Source organism: Mustela nigripes, chromosome 1, assembly GCF_022355385.1.
Source record: "Mustela nigripes isolate SB6536 chromosome 1, MUSNIG.SB6536, whole genome shotgun sequence".
NCBI lineage: Eukaryota > Metazoa > Chordata > Mammalia > Carnivora > Mustelidae > Mustela > Mustela nigripes.
In genome coordinates, this window is record NC_081557.1 from 122,339,574 (window position 1) to 122,361,098 (window position 21,525).

The window sequence follows — 21,525 nt, forward strand, 5'->3', positions numbered from 1 at the left end:
CTGGAGCAAAGTCAGAAAAGTCAGTGGCTGTTTTCCTGAAACTCCTTGTGAACAGAAAGCAGTCAGGCCCAGTCAGACCACCGAAACAAATCTGTAGGGTTCAAGTTTGTTGGATTGCATGCAAGTGCTTCAATCCCTAAGAGCATGAGAAGAGTACACAACTTGCTCGCCCTAGCTGTACGGGTGTACGTAAGGGAGAAGAAAAGACAGCTTTGCAACCAGACAGAGCTTGCCTATCTCTGAAGAGCCCTGTTTCATGTTGCTCAGGCTACCATCACAAAGTACCACAGACTGTGTAAAGGAAACAAAAGACATTTGTTTTCTCACAGCCCTGGAGGCTGGACGTCTAGGATCAAGGTGTCAGCAGGTTTGGTTCCTGCTTGGACCTTCCTCCTTGGCTGGGAGGTGGCCACATTCTCACCGTGTTCTCACATGGTCTTTCTTCAGTGTGTACATCTGTGTGTGTGTCTCTCTCTCATTTTCTGAGGACACAATCATATTACATGAATGAGTAATGACCTCATTTTAACTTAATCACCTCTTTAAAGACCCTTTCTCCAAAAACAGTCATATTCTAAGGTACTAGGAGTTAGGACTTCTGTATATGAATCAGGGGAGGGGAAACATTTCAGCCTATATGTCTGGAAGTTTGCAGAGTCAGGGGAGCCAAAGAATCCTCAGGAATGCCTCTGAGCTTTGAGCAGTCATGCTTCCTAATGGGAGAGACCCAAGTAATACTTTCCACTCAACAGGGCACACATAAGCACATCAAAATTCAGAGGATGCAGTACTACTGCAACAGAACTCATCTGATCACTGTCAGCTCATTCATAATTTGGCATGTGGTTAAAGCCAGTGCTTCTCGAAGTTTCTCGTGTGTACAAATCCTGGGAGTTTGTTAACACACAGATTCTGATTTAGTGGGTCAGGGTGGGGCATGAGAGTCTGCATTCCTGTACTCTTCTAGGGACCACCCATGCTGTAGGTCTTCAAACCATACCTTAAGTAGCAGACAGTAGTTCTCACCCTTGACCATGTTAGAATCTTGGGAGCATTTAAAACCCCCAAGAGCTGGACTTTACCTTACACCAATAAGCTCTGAATGTTGATCCTGGGACCCAGGCATCCAATGAGCAGCCAAGATAGAGAATCATTTCTATTGATGAGTGCCCACTGCTCTAAGTGTGATGAAACTGGGAAAAAGATCATTCCTCCAGTCATATCTTTACCATGATCCCCACCACCACCACCACTGTGTAGCTTTGACACCAGGCAGCATGTAGATGGCAGCCAGGGATATCACCAGAAATAGGCAGGTCTCAAGTGTGACCCTGGATCTCTGCCAGAGACAGAGAGGCAGAATAATTCCTAAAGACAGGGGGAAACATGGAGACTCCCCAAAATAACTAGGGGGGAATCTGAGGAAGCGGAAATTTCACATCAGCACGTGGGAGATAGGAAGTTGGCAAGAGCTGAGTGGCATTTTTAAAGTGACTTCTTTCAGATGGGAAGTCCAGTGGGATGTGGTACATTCAGGCTAGACAGGTTCAAAGGCCGGGGTGTAGACAAGGCAAACGGTTGCAGGTAGAAAACACTAGGCTGTCTGAGAACCTGTCTGGCACTTAGGAGGTAGGGAAGTGATCACCAGTCACTGGCCTGAGTGTTATTGCATGAAGTGTTCTTCTGAGTGGAAGGTACAACTTAAGGAGGCTGGTCTAGACTCGGGAACATTGGCCTGATGGCTGTGTGTCTGGCAAAGCCTACTTCAATTAGCAGTTTTCCTTCTTAGTACATTTGGGCAAAGGTACTGGACATCCTAATGTGCGCCTATGCACGGACCTGTAGAATAAAGAAAGACTTAATTTATGGTTAAGGTGAGATTGAATACCACGGGTACAGCCCGTGGTATTCAATCTCAGGAAATCGAGTTTTCTCCACAGCTCAATCCTGTGCCCCAGCTCACAGTCTCATGAACAAGCCATACCTGAGCCCCATCAAAGAGCCAGAACTGAAATACCTGCCACAGACAAAGTATGCCACTACTGCCAGCCAGGGTTAGCCAAGAGCAAACTATAGCAATTAACTTTAAAAATACTTTTTTAAATTCTTCGGGGCACCTGGGTGGCTCAGTGGGTTGAGCCTCTGCCTTCGGGTCATGATCTTTTCCTCAAAGTTTCCTTCCCTATCCCCACCCCACTCTGTTGATCTTGAAAACAATAGAGACATAAGGAAATGGGGAAGGAAGAAAAATGTGATTATGCTCCTTCACCACCATGGGTCCTATTTGGGACTTATCTTGTTATGAATTGTGTTCCCCCAGAATTCATATGTTGAAGTTCCAACCCCCAGCACCTCAGAACATGACTGTATTTGGAGACAGGGCCTTTAAAGAGTTCATTAAGTTAAAAAGTAAAGTGATTAGTGGGCCCTGATCCAATATGACTGGTACTGTTCTAAAGGAGATTAAGACGGACAAGTACAGACAGAAGACCATGTGAGGACCCACGGAAGGACAGCCATCTGCAAGCCAAGGAGAGTGGCCTGAGAGGAAACTTGATACCTTGATCTCAAGCCCCATAGCCTCCATAAATTTGAGAAAACAAATTTCTGTTGTTAAGCTACCCAGTGTGTGGGACTTTGCTATGGAAGCCCCAGAAAACTACTCTGGTCCCCAGCCACAGATCTGCCTGGAATTGGGATAAAGGGTAAAAAAGCAAGATGTGGTGTTTGGGGCTGGTCCTTTTCATTGTGCAACTAAGATGCAAATGTCAGATGGGACTTGTTTTTATTACTGAAAGCAATTTGATGCCACAGGTTCTGCAGGAGACACTGTCAAAGAGGAGGAAGCAAATCACAGAGCTGGTCTGAAGGCAGTGCGGAAGGAGATACAAGTCATTTCCTGTTTGGACCCCATGGACTTCAGCCTACTCAATAAACCAAATACACCCAACGTACTTTAGTCTTCTGTTGGCTTCTTTTCTCTCCTGAGCCTTTCTTCTCTACTTATATCTTTTTGAAATCCTTTTGCTCAATTTTTCTGATTCTCGGAATTCTGTAAAAGAGAAAGAATGCTTTAAAAGATCTTAAAGGGTAAGAGCTGAGTGCTTTTATGTCATTTCTGTATTTTTAGTGTTCACAAGTCATAGGTAACTAGGACTTCACATCTGAAGAGATTTTTTTCATGAGTAATTTCTTATTGCAGCATACTCTCATGCTTATTTAAAGCCCTTGTTTATTGAGCCATGGATTCAATTTACAGAACCACTTCAGGTGTGAATCATCTCTATGAGTCTGGACTGATACTCCCAGCCACAAAGAAACAACAGTTTCCAAGATGATCAGTCTCAGTATTGGATCCTGGGCCATAGCAATCAAGGCTCTTCTGTTACAAACAGCAGATTTTTGTTGGCTCCTTAAAGGGGGTGGGAAAGAATTGTATTGGGAAACACTGAATCAATAAGAATTAAGAAGAATTAAGAAGCCAAACCTTCGGAAAGACAAACTCTGGGAGCACACAGAGCAGGAATGCACTGAACCTTTCCTCTTGTGCCTCATTATTGTGGCATAGCTCTACAACTGTCAGACTCTGCTTCTCTGTCCAAATGCACACAACAGACTAACACTGAACCTTAAAAAGCAAGGAAATTCTATCTAACACATGCTTCAATGAACCTTGAAGACATGCAGTCACAATAGGACAAATACTATAGGATTCTGTAAGGACCTATTTAGCCAGAGCGCTTCCATCCGGCTAAACAATAATTTTGTTGTTTAAAAAAACTTAAACTGTCCCTGCCCCCCTTCCCCCAGGGGATTTACTTAAAAACAAGTCCCGGAAACCAGTCCCAGGTAACAAAGCCCAAATACAAGGGTGGGTCAGGCCAGGTAGAGACATCCGATCAGTGAGGGGTGCATACTGTCTCCCTAGTTACCAAGGAGTATGGGCCCCACCCTTTGGGCACCTTTTGGGCACCAATTCTGACCAAGGTGATTGGCTGGTTCAAATATCTAGTAGGGTAAATTGTAATTCAATTGGTCACTTATGTGTGACCTAACATGACTGTGCAGCTTTCTCTGCGTGTTACAATTTCATTGGCCACCTGTGCATGGCCAGGCCCAATCACATGGCCTTTGCCCTTAAAAGCTAGTCTGTGAAACAGAGAGAGGTCGCCCTCTCTGTAAGAGGTACGGCCCTGAGCAGTCGGTTTGATTCTCGCTGCTTGGCACGAAATAAAGCTTTGCTTGACTTTTTATCAGTCTTGCTCCTTTAATCGTGGACCCATTATTGGGGGACCAAACATTGGGGACCCAACAATTCTACTTACATAAGGTGCCCACCGTACTGGGATTAATAAAGACATAAAATAGAAGGGTTCGGGAAAGGAGAGTGGGGAGTTGTTGCTTCATGGGTACAGAGTTTCAGTTTGGGAAGGTAGGGAAAATTCTGGATGTGGATGAGGGTGATGGTTGTGCAACAGTGTGAATGTACTTAATGCCACTGAGGTGTACACTTAAATATGGTAAAAATATTCAAAAGCAAAAAGAAGAGAAAATAAGTAGAAATGATGATTAAGAGGTTAAGTCACAACCCTGATTCTGATGCCAGGAGCTAATCATACTCCAAAGACTACAGGCTCATGTTTTGGTTATCAAATAAACAGAGCAGACCCTGAGAAACAGGCAAGAGAAGGTGATTTGCCCATGAAGAAGAGAACTGGTGTTGGGTGATGACCGCATGCATACCCTGACATGGAGCACTGGGCGCTTACAATCAGGATTGTAGGCACCATGGCCCCGTGTTGAGCTTTCTATCTCAGGGCAGTGAGCCCTTGCTCGGGTGGGATGCTCTGTTCCCAGCACTCTCTCTCAGGTTAGCTCACTTGGGAGCAGGAGCAGGTTCTCCAGTGCTAACAGGGGTCTAACCACCACAGCTTCTTCTGCTGTTGGTCAAGATTAAGCCAGAGGCTTCTATCCTGGTCAAGGTACAGAAAGCCTCAGCTGATCCTGAGGTATCAACCTGATAAAAACAAACTCTAAGTCAGAGAACATAGAGGGAGTTGATGTTTTAATTATATTTAGTGTCAAGAGGCTCTAAGCAGACCTCTTCACCATGCCAAGCAATGAACTCTCCCCCACTCTTTACATACAATACAAACCACATTCCCTTAATTGTTCCCATTTATAATCTAGTTATGACTCCAGGCTCAGACAGTTTTATGCGCAAGTCTTTCCAAACTTCCAAACAATAGACAATTCTTGTGCTCTGTAAACTACTTTGCAGCACAGAAACAAATGAAAACAATCCAAATTAATTTAAGATCCCATAGCCTTAAAACCAAAATCTGAAAAAACTGACATATGCAGAAAAATCAGGTCATTCTTAATAATAAATATTGATCCAAATAAAGCTCTAAAAAATTGATACCATCTTTATGTTAAAAAATAATATGTATAAATTATTGTATCACTTTAGTAGATTTTTAAGTATAATTATCCCAAGAGGATTTGATAAAATTTGGTGTCTGTATTTCTACAAAAAAAATGCCAGAATAGGATTTTAAAAATATTTTCTTAACACAATAGAGAATATCTACATTAACACAACAGCCAAAGCCATATTTACTTGATATATCTCAAAATATGTCCCAAATAATTTTAGTTCTGATGGATTTTATTAGTAAGTATATAAACTATGCTTTGAACAAATAAATTTAAGAAATGATTAACTAACCAAATTAAACAGATGTTTATATATATATATATATATATATATATATATATATATATTAACTGTCCATATGTTTCATACCCATTTGACCCTATAGGATTTTGTTTCCACAGCGTATGTCACCAGACTACTATTTTACCGAAACTTACTTTGGAAAATGTTATATTGATAGTTTCCCCAGCAATGTGGAGGACAAAATGGAATATTGCTGATTCCACTTTAGCGTTGTTCTAAAACTTCAGAATAAATTATTCTTAGCTATACCATATTGGTATGGACTGATATAAGGAGTAGACAGAAAATCATTATGAACATTACAAGATTTGAACGATTCTCTCAGCGAATTTGACCTACTGGCACTTTTAGAATATTCCATTGACTAACAGCAGAAAGTTCATTCTTCTCAAGTGCACTTAGCATATTTTTCAAAGTTGACCACATTTAGGTCCATAAAACAATTCTCAATAAATGTAAAGTTATTTAAGTCATACAAAATATGCTCTTTAATTATGATGAAAATAAAAGAGAAATCAGTAACAGAAAGATCTCGCACAAGCTCTAAATATTTAGAAACTAAATACCATACTTCTCAAAAATTGATATATAAAAGAAAGTAAAACACAACCAAGATAAAATTGATAGCACCAAATGCCTATATTAGAAAAAAAGAAATGTTTCAGATATACTTTAGGAAACTAGAAAAAGACAAATTAAACTCAAAGTAAATAAAACAAAGGAAATTATAAAGATCAGGGTACATTTTCACTTAATTAGAAAATAGTAACACAATAGAGAAAAATCAATGAAACCAAAAGCTGGTTCTTTGAGAAGATCAATAAAATTGATAGCTTCTAACCATTGTGATCAGGCAAAAAAAAGAGAAGCACAAATTACTAATATCAGGATGAGATGGTGACAACTGCAAAAGTTCTACAGATAACAAAAACATAAAGAAATAGTATTAACATAATATTTATTAACATAAATTCAACAACTCAGATGAAATGGATCAGTTCCCTAAAAGACACACATTTCCAAAGCATATGCAAAAAGAGAGAACATGAATAGCTTTCTACCTATTGAAGAAATTGAATTTGTAATCTAAAAACCTTACCACAAAGATAATTCCAAGACAAGATAGCATTGATTAAAATTTTAGCAAACAATTTAGAAAGAAAGAATATCAATTCTACACAAAGCTCTTTTAGAGATTGAGGAGAAAATACTTCAAAATTTATTACATAAAATCAACTTTACATGTATACTAAATCAAAGACATTACAAATAAAGAAAACTCAGATCACTTTTCTCATGAACACAGATATAAACATTCTAAATAAAAGTTTAGCAAACTGAATCAAACAACGTAACAGAAGGATAATACATTAGGGCAGTTTGCCCTAATGCCAAGAATGCAAGGTTTGTTCAACATTTGAAAATCAACCTAGGTAACCCATCATACTAACAAATTTTAAAATAAAAAGTATAAGGTCATCTGGATAAATAAAGAAAAAGCACTTGGAATAAAATCCAACATCTATTCTTATTTTTTAAAAATTCCCAAGGGGTGCCTGGGTGTCCAACCCCTGATGTTGGCTCAGGTCATGATCTCAGGGTTATGAGATTGAGCCCCACACTGGGCATGGAGCCTGCTTAAGATTCTGTCTCTCACTTTTTCTCTGCTCTTCCCCACCTCTCTCTCCCTCTCTTAAAATAAACAAACAAATAAAATTTTAAAATAAAGGCTTTTATTAACAGTGACATAAAAATATAATTCTCAGGAAACAAGGAATAGAAAGGAATTTCCTCAACCTTATAAAGAATATCTATAAGGGGGTGCCTGGGTGGTTCAGTAGTTAGGCATCTGTCTGCAGCTCAGGTCATGATCCCAGGGTCCTGGGATTGAGCCCTGCATCAGGCTCCCTGTTCAGTAGGAAGTCTGCTTGCTTCTTCCTTTCCCACTCCCCTGCCTGTGTTCCCTCTCTCACTGGGTCTCTCTCTGTCAAATGAATAAATAAAATCTTTTTTTTTTTAAGAATATTTTAAAAAATCTTAGCGATGACATTATACTTTAAAAGACTAAATGTCTTCCCCATAAGATGAGGAACATGATAAAGATTTCTGTTCTCTCTACTTCTATTTACCATTAGACTAGAGGTTTTAGCCAATGTAATAAGGCATGAAAAAGAAATAAAGGCATCAAGATTAAAAAGAAAGAAGTAAAATCGTTTTTATTTGCAGAAAACCTAATTGTCTCAGTAGAAAATTCAGTGAGAGCTACAAAAAGGTACTGAAACAAATAAGCAAGATTAGCAAGATTGCAAGATATATAGTTGCTCTTTGTATCCATATACAAAGATATATATCCATATATTGTATCCATATATTGTATCCATATGCAAAGAGCAACTATATATCTAAACACTATCAACAAATCAAAATTTATAAAATAATCCCACTTCAGATAGCATCAAAACTACAAAATGGGGAAAATCTGACAAAAATTAAATATCTAGGGTGTCTGGGTGGCTCAGTCAGTTAAGCATGTGTCTGTGGCTGAGGTCATGATCCTGATTCTCCCTCTTCTGCTGCTCCTCATGCTTGTGCACTCTTGCTCTCTCTATCTCTCTGTCAAATAAATAAATAAAATCTTTTAAAGACTTTTTAAAAAATGAAACATCTATACATTAAAATTCTATATACTCTACCCCCCACTCCTTAGTGCAAGATGTGCATGGTAACCTCTTTCCAAAGAGAATAATTTGTAAGAAAAGAAAAAAAATAGTAACTTCACAGAATAAAAACCTGAAAAACTCTGTCTTAGCCAAGTGATCAAGATTCACATCAACATTGATAAATCAGGTTAATAGTACACACCTAAAATGTAATATGATGAGATACATGTAATGACAATGACATTTTACCTCTGTAGTCATCCTCCCCAAACCAATAACCCCCATCTAATTGTGAGAAAAACACCAGACAGATATCTACTGAGGGACATTCTTCAAAGTACCTAACCAATACTCTTCAAAACTATCAAGACCATCAAAAACAAGGAAAGTCTGAGAAACTGTCACAGCCAAGAGGAGCTCAAGGAGACAAGACAATTTGTCTTGCTGGAGAGGACCCCATATCATAAAAGGCACATTAGGTAAAAACTAAGAAAATTTGAATAAAATATAGATTTTAGTTATTAATAATGTACCAATATTTGTTCATTAAATGTGACAAATGTACCTTGTTCATTAAATGTGACAAATGTACCATACTTACATAAGATGTTAAAGATAGGAGAAACTGGGTATGAGGGGGCATGGAAATCTCTGTACTATCTTCAAAATTTTTCTGTAACTCCAAAATTATTAGAAGTAAATATAGATTTAAAATAAAAGTTTACATGCTGAAAGTAATTTCATAAAAGCCTTAAAAAATGGAAATATATACTATATTTTTGGGTTAGAAAACTCAAGGTTGTAAAATTGTCCATTCTCTCCTACTTTCATCTACTACAAAATCCCAATCAGGCTTTTTCTGTAAAAATTGACAAACTCATTCTAAAATTTATATGGAAACTTAGGGTACCTAGAATAGCCAAAACAAATTTGAAAATGAAACAAGATGGTACCAGGAAGGGAGACAAACCATTAGACTCTTAATCTCAGGAAACAAACTGAGGCTTGCTGGAGGGGAGAGTGGAGGGAGGAATAGGGTGGCTGGGTGATGGGTATTGGGGATAGTATGTGCTATGCTGAGTGCTGTGAATTATATAAGACTGATGATTCACAGACCTGTATCCCTGGGGCAAATAACACATTATATGTTAATAAAATTTTTAAAAATTTAAATAAAAAATTTAAAAAATACAAATTTTAGAAAAGAGAACAAATTTTGAGGACTAACACTAACTGATTCTAAGACTTATTATCAAGACAGTGAAATACTAGGGTCAAGATACACAAATAGGTCAATGGCACAGAATAAGAAGTCCAGAAATGGGCCCACACATATATGAACATCTGCTTTTTAATAGACATATGAAAGCATTTCAATGGAGAATGAAAAGACAATCCCACAGACTGAAGACAAAATTTGCATGATATACATCTGATAGAAACATGAACCCAGAATATTTTAAACCCTCAAAATATTCAATGCCAAAGAAGATATACAGATGGTGAATAAGTATATGAAAAGATGCTTGACAATATACATCATAGGGGAAATATAATTTAAATATTAAATAGACTGATCATATCACATGTTGGTTAGGGGAAGCACCAACTAGACCCCTCATACCTGCTGGTGGAAATGTAAAGTGGCACAGACTCTTTGAAAAATTGTTTGGCAATTTTTTTAAAAAATGAAACATGCCATATGATCTAAAAACAATTTCTAGGTTTTTACATACAAAAGCAGATGTCCATACAAAAACTACCTGAAAGCTCATGGCAGCCTTTACTGTAGTAGCAAAAAAGTGGAAACGATCCAAATGACTGTCAACAAGTAAATGGATAAACAACTTCTATGCAAGGTAACACTGTCCAGCCATGGAAAGGAATGAACTACTGATAGATGCAACAACATGCATGAATATAAAAATAATTATACTAAAAGAAAGAAACCAGGCAAAAATGAATCATACATACTATAGGACTCCAGATATATGAAATTCTAGAAAATGCAAATTAGTTGCTAGGGACAGAAACCAGATAATCGGCTGCCTGGGGATAGGAATGGTAGGGGGTGGGGCATACATGAATTACATGGGCACAATGAAATACAGGGGCATCTGCTCGTTATCTTTATTCTGGTGATGGTGTCATACAAGTGCACAGATGTCCAAACACCAGATTGTTCACTTTAAATATGTATAGTTTAGTATATTTCACTTATAGCTCAATAAGGCTGTTAAAGAACTAGCAGACTTATAAAATATTTTTAAAAAGCAAATCATGTCAAAAAATGGGCAGAAGACATGAACAGACACTTCTCCAATGAAGACATACAAATGGCTAACAGACACATGAAAAAATGTTCATTATCACTAGCCATCAGGGAGATTCAAATCAAAACCACATTGAGATACCACTTTACACCAGGGAGAATGACCAAAATTAGCAAGACAGGAAACAACATGTGTTGGAGAGGATGTAAAGAAAGGGAACCCTCTTACACTGTTGGTGGGAACGCAAGTTGGTGCAGCCTCTTTGGAGAACAGTGTGGAGATTCCTCAAGAAATTAAAATAGAGCTTCCCTATGACCCTGCAATTGCACTACTGGGTATTTACCCCAAAGATACTGATGTAGTAAAAAGAAGGGCCATCTGTATCCCAAAGTTCATAGCAGCAATGGTCACAGTTGCCAAAGAACCAAGATCCCCTTCAGTGGACAAATGGATAAGGAAGATGTGGTCCATATATACTATGGAGTATTAGGCCTCCATCAGGAAGGATGGATACCCAACTTTTGTATCAACATGGATGGGACTGGAGGAGATTATGCTGAGTGAAGTAAGTCAAGCAGAGAGAGTCAATTATCATATGGTTTCACTTACTTGTGGAGCATAAAGAATAACACAGAGGACATGGGGAGATGGAGAGGACAAGGGAGTTGGGGGAAATCGGAGGGAGAGACAAACCATAAGAGACTGTGGATTCCGAAAAACAATCTGAGGGTTTTGGAGGGGAGGGGGTTGGGGGGTTGGGTAAGCCTAGTGGTGGATATTATGGAGGGCACGTATTGTGTGGAGCACTGGGTGTGGTGCATAAACAATGAATTCTGGAACTCTGAAAAGAAATTTTAAAAATAAATAAAAATTTTTTTTTTAAAAAGCAAATGATGAACAGGGTGCCTGGGTGTCTCAGACAGCTAATCGGCCGACTGTTGGTTTCAACTTCCGTCATGATCTCAGGGTCCTGGGATTGAGCCTCATATCAGGCTCCTCAATCAGCAGAGTTCTCTCTCTCCCTCTGCCGCTCTCCCCCAACTCACATACACTCTCTCTTTCTCTCTCTCTCTCTCTAAAACACAAATAAATAAATCTTTTTTTTTAAAAAGCAAAGGATGATTTAGGGAAATATTTGCAAATACATTAAATACATTACAGAGAAAGGGTAAATATCTGTATACAAAGGCTATCCAGATCAATGGAAACAGTAAGCACTGTACATTTAAAATGGACAAATGACATGAATATGCAATTCATGAAGAATAAACACAAATATAAATAATAAATATAAGAAAGTGAAATAAATAAAAATAAATATAAGAAACAATAATCAAAGAGCTATAAATAGCACAAAAATAGAATTCTCTTGCTATTTTTATGGTTAGTATATTCGGTGTTAGGATGTGAGGGCACTCAGGTAAATACTTTCTGATGGTCATTTTGACAATGCATATCACAGTCTTAAAATTTTTGACTAAAGAATTGGTTCCTAGCAATTTGTACTAAGGTTAAAATATGAATGAACACAAATCTATCTGCAAGTGTATTCGTTAAAGAATGAGTTATAACAGAAAACAATGAAAACCAACAATAAGAACAGGGGATTGGTCAAATACGTTCCACTTTTTTTAGAATGTACTACTAATCGGCCATTAAAAATGACATTACTAGGGTGCCTGGGTGGCTCATTGGGTTAGGCCTGGGTAGTGATCTCAGGGTCCTAAGATTGAGTCCCACATCAGGCTTCCTGCTCAGAAGGGAGCCTGCTTCTCTCTCTCTCTCTCTGCCTGCCTCTCTGCCTACTTGTGATCTCTCTGTGTCAAACAAATAAATAAAATCTTAACAAAGAAAAATGACATTACTAGGGGTATGCCTAGGTGGCTCAGTATTAAGAGTCTGACTTCTGCTCAGGTCATGATCCCTGGGTCCCGAGTTCAAGCCTGGCATCCGGCTCTCTGCTCAGCGGGAAGCCTGTTTCCCCTTCTCCCTCTGCCCCTGTTTGTTCTTCTCTTGCTGTGTTTCTCTCTGTCAAATAAATAAATAAAATCTTTAAAAAAAAAAAAAACTCCTAAAAAAATGGCATTACTAGGGACTCTTCCTCTGCTCTCTCCCTGCTATGCTTTCTCTCTTTCTATGACAAATAAGTAATTAAATATTTTTTAAATGACATTATTAAATAATATTTCTGTACAGTATATACAGACTGATACCAGGTTTTTTCCTGGGGGTTGGGGGGCGGAATACATGAATGTACATAGCAAAATATATTGCCTTCTTTGTGCTTTATGCTTTTTAGATACTTTTTTGACACTTAACATGTCTTACTTTTGCTTTTAAATAGTTATTTTAAAATGCTTACTTGTTCTATGTTCCATTCATTTAGAGTGTTAAGCCTTAGTTAGCATAGATAGATGAATTTGCATCAATGGTATATACGCAGCTAATATATTACCTATCCCAGTTATAACACCTTGACTCGCTTAAAATACAATGTGAAGAGAACATCTCTCCAACACATGACTTTAGAGTGGAAAAACCGTGCTTTTTAGGATTTCTTAAATGACAGTGTGTAGATCATATTCCTGTACATTAGACACAATAATGAAGCCAAATCTGGGCATGGGAGCAGGAAATGGGAACAGGAAGGAATGAAATGAAGTATGGTAACCAATTGGACCAGTCACTGGTAACTTCATCTGTATCGACAGAGACAGAAGGGAGAGAGAGAAAGAGAAACTTACTATAGGACATCAGTGTGAAACACCAAAACAGACTACAAGAGGAAATGAAGAGCCCAACTGCCAAAGAGTCTGGCAGGCTAACTAACAACACTGCTGGAAAAAAGCCACCACCAAAAGAAAGACCACCTCATCAGTGGAGGACTTGAGACTTCGGCCCCCAGGAATCAGCTTTTTTAGTGACTCTTGTTAATCCTCCACACCACTTTGTATCAACTCATAACTCTCCAAACTCAGAGTCATCCACTGGTCTCCTCATAGAACACAGCACATCTCTGTATGTAGTGGGTGGATGCTTGTTCAGGAATGGGGGGTGCCCTGGCAAGTGTTGCATTGGGTTCTTGGTTGAAGCTTGCTCTTGCAGAGCTGGTACTGCTGCCATCTAATGGGCAAACTATGCAACTTGCCGGAGCTGAGTTCTTAATGGGCTTCTTCTTTCCAAATCCCTCCACAAATACTTTGTCAAATGAGACCATCCTGTCTTAAGCCTGTCAGCCAGGAGGAAAAGGGCATAGCGAGGACAGAAGGGACCCTCTATCAAAGTGGAGGTAAGCATTTAAAGGCAATCAGGTGAAGGATCGGTCTTCTAAGCAAGTTCCAGAAGGACAGAATGTGATTCTGGAATGAGTGGAGGTTGAGCTGCCGGGTGGGGTGTGGAAAAGATGAAGAAGCGGGAATGAGAAGCAGGAAGGACATTAATAATTCCAGTGGAGTAATCCTTTATGAAAATTATAGCGTTTCGATAAGTGTCAGGTTTGCAAATGAGTTACTAAGAACTGACAAATATTTCTTGGGGAATACAGAAGGACCAGAGAAACAGGACATCTGGTCACCGCGGTCCTAACCCGGTTTCATAAAATGTTCAAGTTCAAGCATCAGATTAGTGTCCTTGGAGATGAACTGGGCCTGAGGGGTCCCAGCCCTGCAGGAGCAGACTTCCCCATATTTGTCTTTGTTCCATTTTCATTGTTTAAGACTCATTAATTCTTTGTGAAATCTTTCCCATTCCCTCAGTTAGTACAATCTCCCGCTTGTGCATCTTGTGGCTTATAGTTCTGTTACAACACTAATTTGAGTTGTTTGTTTACAAGTCTGCCTTCCTCTCTAGAACAAAACCTCATTTGATCCCTCTGCTCTTGTACTGGGCATGCCCCCAGGCACCTGGGCCTGCTGGAAGCCCACCTCTCCACAAACTGCACAGGAGGTGAGCATAAGACACACCACACTGCCCTCTTCTCTCTGCCCAGTGAGCCCCCAGTGCGGGGACTTTATGGGTTCAGCACTGAGGACAAGTACATCAAGAGCTGAGGCCATAACCAAGAGAGCCCTGAGATGCTGCTGGGATCCATCCATTCTGGCACAGAGAACTGCGACGCTATGGAATCACTTTCCCATTTTTCTTTAAATGAAAGCGATGAGTATCACATTGTGGAGAGGCACTTGGGTCTTGCAAATCGTCTTTAAATAATCTGAAGGTAGTAACGTCCATAGCATTTTCCACTCCTCCTCTGCTGCTATCAGCCTGCTTTTCCTTTGGGGAACCATCTCATCCCTGGTGTGGCAGCGATCAGACTCTGCGTTAAGCAAACTATGACACAGTCCCCCGGGACGCACAGGAAGTGCCTGTATTTCCCAAGCTCCTTGCAGGTAGGTGGGTCATAAGATGAGTTATGGCCAATGAACTGCAAGTGAAATGCCTCGCATGTGTCCAGGCCTGACCCAAATCTCCTCCCGCTCTCTCTTCTGGCAGACCATGTGCTAAGGATGGTGATTCCAGAAAACTAAAGGATCCAAGGTCCCCATGAAGTCAGGGACCAGGGTCTCTTAGAAGAAAGACACACAGGAAAGTGTGGAACAGCCATGCTGAAATGTGCGTGAATGAGGACACAAATGAACAGTGGCTGCGTTAGCCACGGAGATTTGAAGGCTGACTGTTCTAAAAAGCCTACAATCTACTTTGAAAGGTAAGACAGGCACATTAGAAAGAAAATGACAGTAATAGCAAGTGCTTTACATAGTGCTTTTGATGAATCTGGTATTGTTCTAAGCCCTTCACATATAATAACTTCTCTAGTTTTCACTGTGAACTTCTAAGGTGGGAAATACTGATTATCCCTTAATTTTTGAATGAAGAAGCTGGGGAGCAGAGTGCTTAAGTCACTGGCTTGAGAGCACACAGCTAGTAAGCGGCAGGTCTGGGGTTTGAACCCAGATTAATCAGGCTCCAGAGTCTATGTTCCTAAGTGTGCTGGCTGCTTCACAGTACAGCTCAAGTGACCCTTATTCATTATCTGCTTGTGCAAGAAACCATGCTAAATGCTTATATGTAAAACCGAGAAGGATCTACTGAGGAGTACTGAGTTCAAGTATGGAGGAGTACTGGGGAGTACTGAGTATCAAGTACTGAGAAGTACTGAGCATGGATAACGTAAGAGGCCAAAGAAGGGAGAGCTGACAGTGCAGGGAACGTAGCAAGAACTAACACCCTTTGACCACTTAGTGGGCATAATGGAGCTTTTATACGCCAGCATATTCAAGCCTCACCACTGCCTAATGAGGTGTGTCCTATTCTTATCCCCACCCTATAAAGAAGGACAGGGGCACAGACTTCCCATGTACCAGCGGGGAGATGGCTAAGCTGGGATTCACGTCCACATGGCCTGGCTGCAGAGCCCGAGTGCTTACCCACCAGTCTGTCGGCCTCTGGGGACTCAGCAAAAGAGCCCAGGATGAGACTCACAGGTTTCAAATTTTGCCATTTCCAGGAATATGAGTCTGGGTTCATTACTGAGCTTCCCTTAACCTGAATTTCATCACCTGTCAAAAGAAGCTAATAATGTTTCCTCCACTCACTAAATTATATTTAGGGCTAGGATCATTGATGTTATTCTTATCAGTGGTATTGTCAAACAAAAGAATAGAGAAAAATGGTGTTTGGAGCAAGTGCACTGAGGTCGAACTCAGAAATATATATAACCCAGGATGCCTGAGTGGCTCAGTAAGTTAAGTGTCTGCCTTCGGCTCAGGTCATGATCCCAGGGTCCTAGGATGGAGCCCCACAACAGGCTCCTTGCTCAGTAGGAAGCCTGCCTGCCTGCAGCTCCCTCTGCTTGTTTCTCTCTCTCTCTCTCTCTCTCTCTCTCTCTCTCTCTCTCTCACATTCTCCCTCCCTCCCTACCTCTCAAACAAAAACTAAAAGAAATATGTATACCCCTGCCACAAAATGTCTTGGGAGATCTGTTAGTCATAAGAAATAACTCAGTCCTGCTGACTGAGCTAATTGTAAATATACCTGGGGGGAATGTTTCTTTATTGCTTTATCAGGAACCTTCCCATCAGTGCCAGTTTTTCTGACTTGATCCCAGGAATCTCTCCCCCACAGTTCCTCGGTAATCTTCCTTCCCTACCTTCTAACACTATGGTGTTAGATAGATAGAAAGGGAAGAGTCAAAGAAGAGATGGCCTAGGGAGAGAATGTAGGGTGAAATGAAATAAAAGAGCCACTGTGGCAGTGAAAGATTCCAAATACCAAGTCAAGTGATGAAGAAATGGCAAGCGAAGAATACCAAATAATGGCTGGAGAGATAGAAAGAAAATAAGGCAAGTGACACCAGCGAGCATCAAAGAAAGAAAGGAGAAGTCAGTTGCACCAAGTGCTCCCAAGAGGTAAGATAAGATAAAGATGGAAAATCTCCCCTGAATTTAGTAACAAGGAGGCAGGTCATTTTGCAGTCCAGTCAGGATTTGAATAGGTTAAGGAGTGAAAGGGATGTGGAAAAATGGATCCAGTGAATCTAGGTATCTCATCCAAGAAAGTTGGCTCTGGGGGCACCTGGCTGGCTCAGTGTTAGGTTAAAAGCCTCTGCCTTCAGCTGAGGTCATGATCCCAGGGTCCTGGGATTGAGCCCCGCATCGGGCTCTCTGCTCAGCAGGAAGCCTGCTTCCTCCTTTCTCTCTCTCTCTCTGCCTGCCTCTCTGCCTACTTGTGATCTCTGTCTGTCAAATAAATAAATAAAATCTTTAAAAACAAAAAAAAGAAGAAGAAAGTTGGCTCTGAAGAGGGGAGGAAGAATAGAGTGGTATCAGAATGGAAATGTAGCCTTAGGGGAGGGATTTATTAAAGATATTTGAGCATGCTTTGATGTTGATAAAATTAACCAGGAGAGAGAGAGAGAGAGATAATTTTCTGGGAGGGTGGGTGCAGCTGACACAGGTAGAGGGCCTGACAGACAAAATGTGGGACTGGAAAGGAAGACAGGGGGAATGGGGATAGCTACAATAGTTTTATTCATCCAGTGAAGTAATGTCAAAGACGTTTCTGCCTGATGGTTTACATCTTCCTTGTGAAATGGGGGGAAAAAACACCTCCTGAGGGGGACATACAAAAAAGGAGGGCAGAGATTTAAGATCTGGAAAGTAGGCCACCAGTATATAAATTAATTAAAAAAAAAAAAAAGATTCGTGGGAAATGTTCACAGGTCAGTGTTCACTTGGAGTCAATGACCAGGATTTTCTCATGATAGCAATCTGCCTTGTGTAATTTTCCCTAGCAGAATTCTGTGGTGCAAGTTACAGAGGAGGATGGGTGGGTTCCTCTAGGGTGGAGGTTTGACACAGAGGATACCATGCAAAAGGGCAAAGGGTCAGGGAATTAGGATGGTGACAAGAGAAGAATGAAATGATGTACCGTGAAATCCAAGTAGAATACAGAAGGAAGACAGGAGGAAGCTGGTGGATGGAGAAGCCAGATGGAATGAGGCACAGGGAGACGTGGTGCTGACAACGAGCAGGGACGTAGGAAATACTTGAACAACAAGCCAAAGGACCAGAGGATTGGTTAAAGAGGAAATGTGTACAGTAGCAATTTCAGCAAAGTATTTGGGGAAACGAAATGGCCCAGGGAGTAGGTAGCTAAGGTCGAGTGGAGAAGGGATCGTACAGTTGAAGATCTCGCATACTGGATGGGCCATCTCCGTGGAGTTGAAGTAACTCCTACTGATGACAGGAGTTGTGTAGAGGGAAAAGCTACACCATGGTTTGATGCCAAAGTCTTCCATAAATGAGAAGTGTCTCTGTAATCAGTAGATTACAGCAGCGAGCAGGGCGCGAGAGCACCAGAGCCAAATGGCAGAGGATGGAGGAAGTATAGAGGCTTGAGCAGGACGGCAGCCCCCTACCATCCTGGAGAATGCAGAGAGTGAGATACAAAGGAACTTCCTCTTGAGAAGACTAGGGATGAAATTTTGTCCAGAAACCAGGATTTTTTTTTTTTAAGATTTTATTTATTTGACGGAGAGAGAGATCACAAGTAGGCAGAGAGGCAGGCAGAGGTGGGGGGTAGGGGTGGGGGGAGCAGGCTCCCTGCTGAGCAAAGAGCCTGATGTGGGGCTCGATCCCAGGACCCTGAGATCATGACCTGAGCTGAAGGCAGAGGCTTAACCCACCAAGGCACCCAGATGCTCCCCCAGGATTTCTTTTTAAAATCAGAGCTGTAGAAGGGAACGTTCAGTAAAGATGGGAGTTTATTGAATTAGATGAGTGAGTTTGTTGGTCTTCAAGCACATATGTAGAGTTTGAGAGTGGGAGGTTTGGTCAAGAGGAGGAAGCACAGAAATGACAGATGCCCAGAACAACACGTGGGATACAAGTGAGAACAGAATGGAAGGCTAGATGTCCCCTATTGCACAGTAGTGCTTGGGCCTCTCAGAATCTAGTAGTGTCCTAGAGGGAGGCCAGGCAGCTAGACGTGGGTCATGAATTCTCATTCCTCGTGATTTGGCACATGGTATGGATGCTGGGGAGCAACTAAGCAGTTGTCAGGAGATCCTTGTCCTCTGCGGTTGATGCTCTGGGTCAAGACAGAGTGGTGCAGGGGCCGCTCTGGCAGGGTGCTGGCTGGCAGGGCTGCTGCGGTCAGGAATCCAGAGTTGGGTTCATTCAACAGGTACAGTTTCAGGACATGGGTTCAAAGAAATTGAGGGAACTATTAAGAGAGTCCTGGTGGGTCCTGGTGGATGGCTCTGGGGAGACTAACAGCCAGAGGACAACCAAGTCAACAGACTGAAGGTGTATGATGTCAAAACATGGGTATAGTCAGAGTGGGTGAGTAGAAACGCTGGTCAAAGTGGAAGATAAACCTGGGGTCCCCTCTCCCTACATCTAGGCAAGATACCCACAGTCCATCCCGGCAGACAGCTAACCCTCCTCTTCGTTCTCTTGAGAAACAAGGCAGTCCTTGATTACATTCTACGCTCTCTCACGTAACTCTTAGTAAGAAAAGAAAAGATAGAAATAATTGTCTCCAGCAGAGGGAGCACACCACCACGGAGAAGCAGATTTGTCATAGGCTTATTGTGTACACAGAGGACTTCTGAACCGCTGAGGGATAAAAAATGGCGGCCGCTTGGAGTGATAGGAAAAATCAAGTGGAATAACCACCAGAAATGGAAAGCCTCAGAAGCCTAGCCTCATCTAGTCCTCTCTGAAGAGAGATCAATCCTTAAGAGCTGTGAACAGCATACAATAAGTTCCCTCCTCCTCACTTCTTCCCTGAGGCATCTACACTTGGGTCCCATCGGAGGTCCCTGGTGTCCCCACAGTTGTAAGATAAAGCTGGAAACACTTGGTCCCAGTGAGGTCATCACTGGAAGTGTATGGCCCACATTTCTCTGACCTCTACCCCATGCCCAACCCACGAAGCAGGTTTCCAGAGAGGGATAAAGTTTATTAGGATGAGGAATGTTCGTGTAACTATAGCACAGACAAAGCTTAGCTGCCAAAGCTAATCACATAAATAATCTCAATGTAATACATTATTTGAACCATAATACTTTATGTGCTATCATGTTTGGTCTTCAATTCTCCCTGAGTTCCTTCCATGAGTCCCTCATGTTATGTCCCTCCTTCAAGACCCCAAACCCTAAGTGGAGGCCACATTCTTCATTGCTAAGGGTGGCATCTGCTGTTCCTGTCCTAACTGGACATCCAATATTCAAAAACAGCAATGCACTTATGTATCTGGGTCCCTTTGCTCCTTTTCAAAGTTTTCTTTTTATTTCTCTCTCTCTCTCTCTTTTTTTTCAAAGTCATGACCCTGAGCTCAAGACCTGAGTTGAGACCAAGAGTCGAATGATTAACCGAGCCACCCAAGTGCCCCTCAAAGTATTTTCAACGGACATTACTTTTGAGACTCCTGGGTGGCTCATTCGGTGGAGTATCTGCATTCAGTTCAGCTCAGGATCCCAGAGTCCTGGGATGGAGTCCTGCATTGGGCTCCCTGCTCAGTGGGGAGCCTGCTTCTCCTTCTCCCTCTGCCACTCCCCCTCTCCCCCTGCTTCTGCCTGCTCTCTCTCTTTATCTCAAATAAATAAATAAATAAAATATTTCCCCCCAAATAGACATTCCTTTTTTTTCTTTCCAGGTCCTTATAAAAATTAATTATGTATATACATTTGTGTCTATACATGATTTGTAATTTTTCACCAAATCAATACAATTTCTCCAAATCTTCTCTATAAAACTCAACCATACTCAAGTTATTATTGTTATCCTTCTAACCCATTTTTCTCCTAGCCCTGTGTATTTTGTAGGCCTCTTAATTCTCTTATTTCTCTTAGAGCCCACAGGTCTCCAAATCTGTGTCAGCTGCATGAGACTGTCATGCTCTCTGTCGCCACGCTCTCGCGGGTCCATGACTTCCCTCCACGGATCTCTCTGCCCGCACAGGCTTACTCTCTGCCACTTTCCACCTTCTCTCTTTCTCATGTGCTTCTAAGCAGGAACTTAGTCCTAAGAAATACTAAATAAGGGGCGCCTGGGTGGCTCAGTGGGTTAAGCCGCTGCCTTCGGCTCAGGTCATGATCTCAGAGTCCTGGGATCGAGTCCCGCATCGGGCTCTCTGCTTAGCGGAGAGCCTGCTTCCCTCTCTCTCTCTCTGCCTGCCTCTCCATCTACTTGTGATTTCTCTCTGTCAAATAAATAAATAAAATCAAAAAAAAAAAAAGAAATACTAAATAATATTCATGGAGAACATGAGCCCTGGCCCCAGACCGAATGGGTTCAAGGCCCAGCTCTGAGCAAGCTGTTTAACTCTCTGTACTTTCGACGTG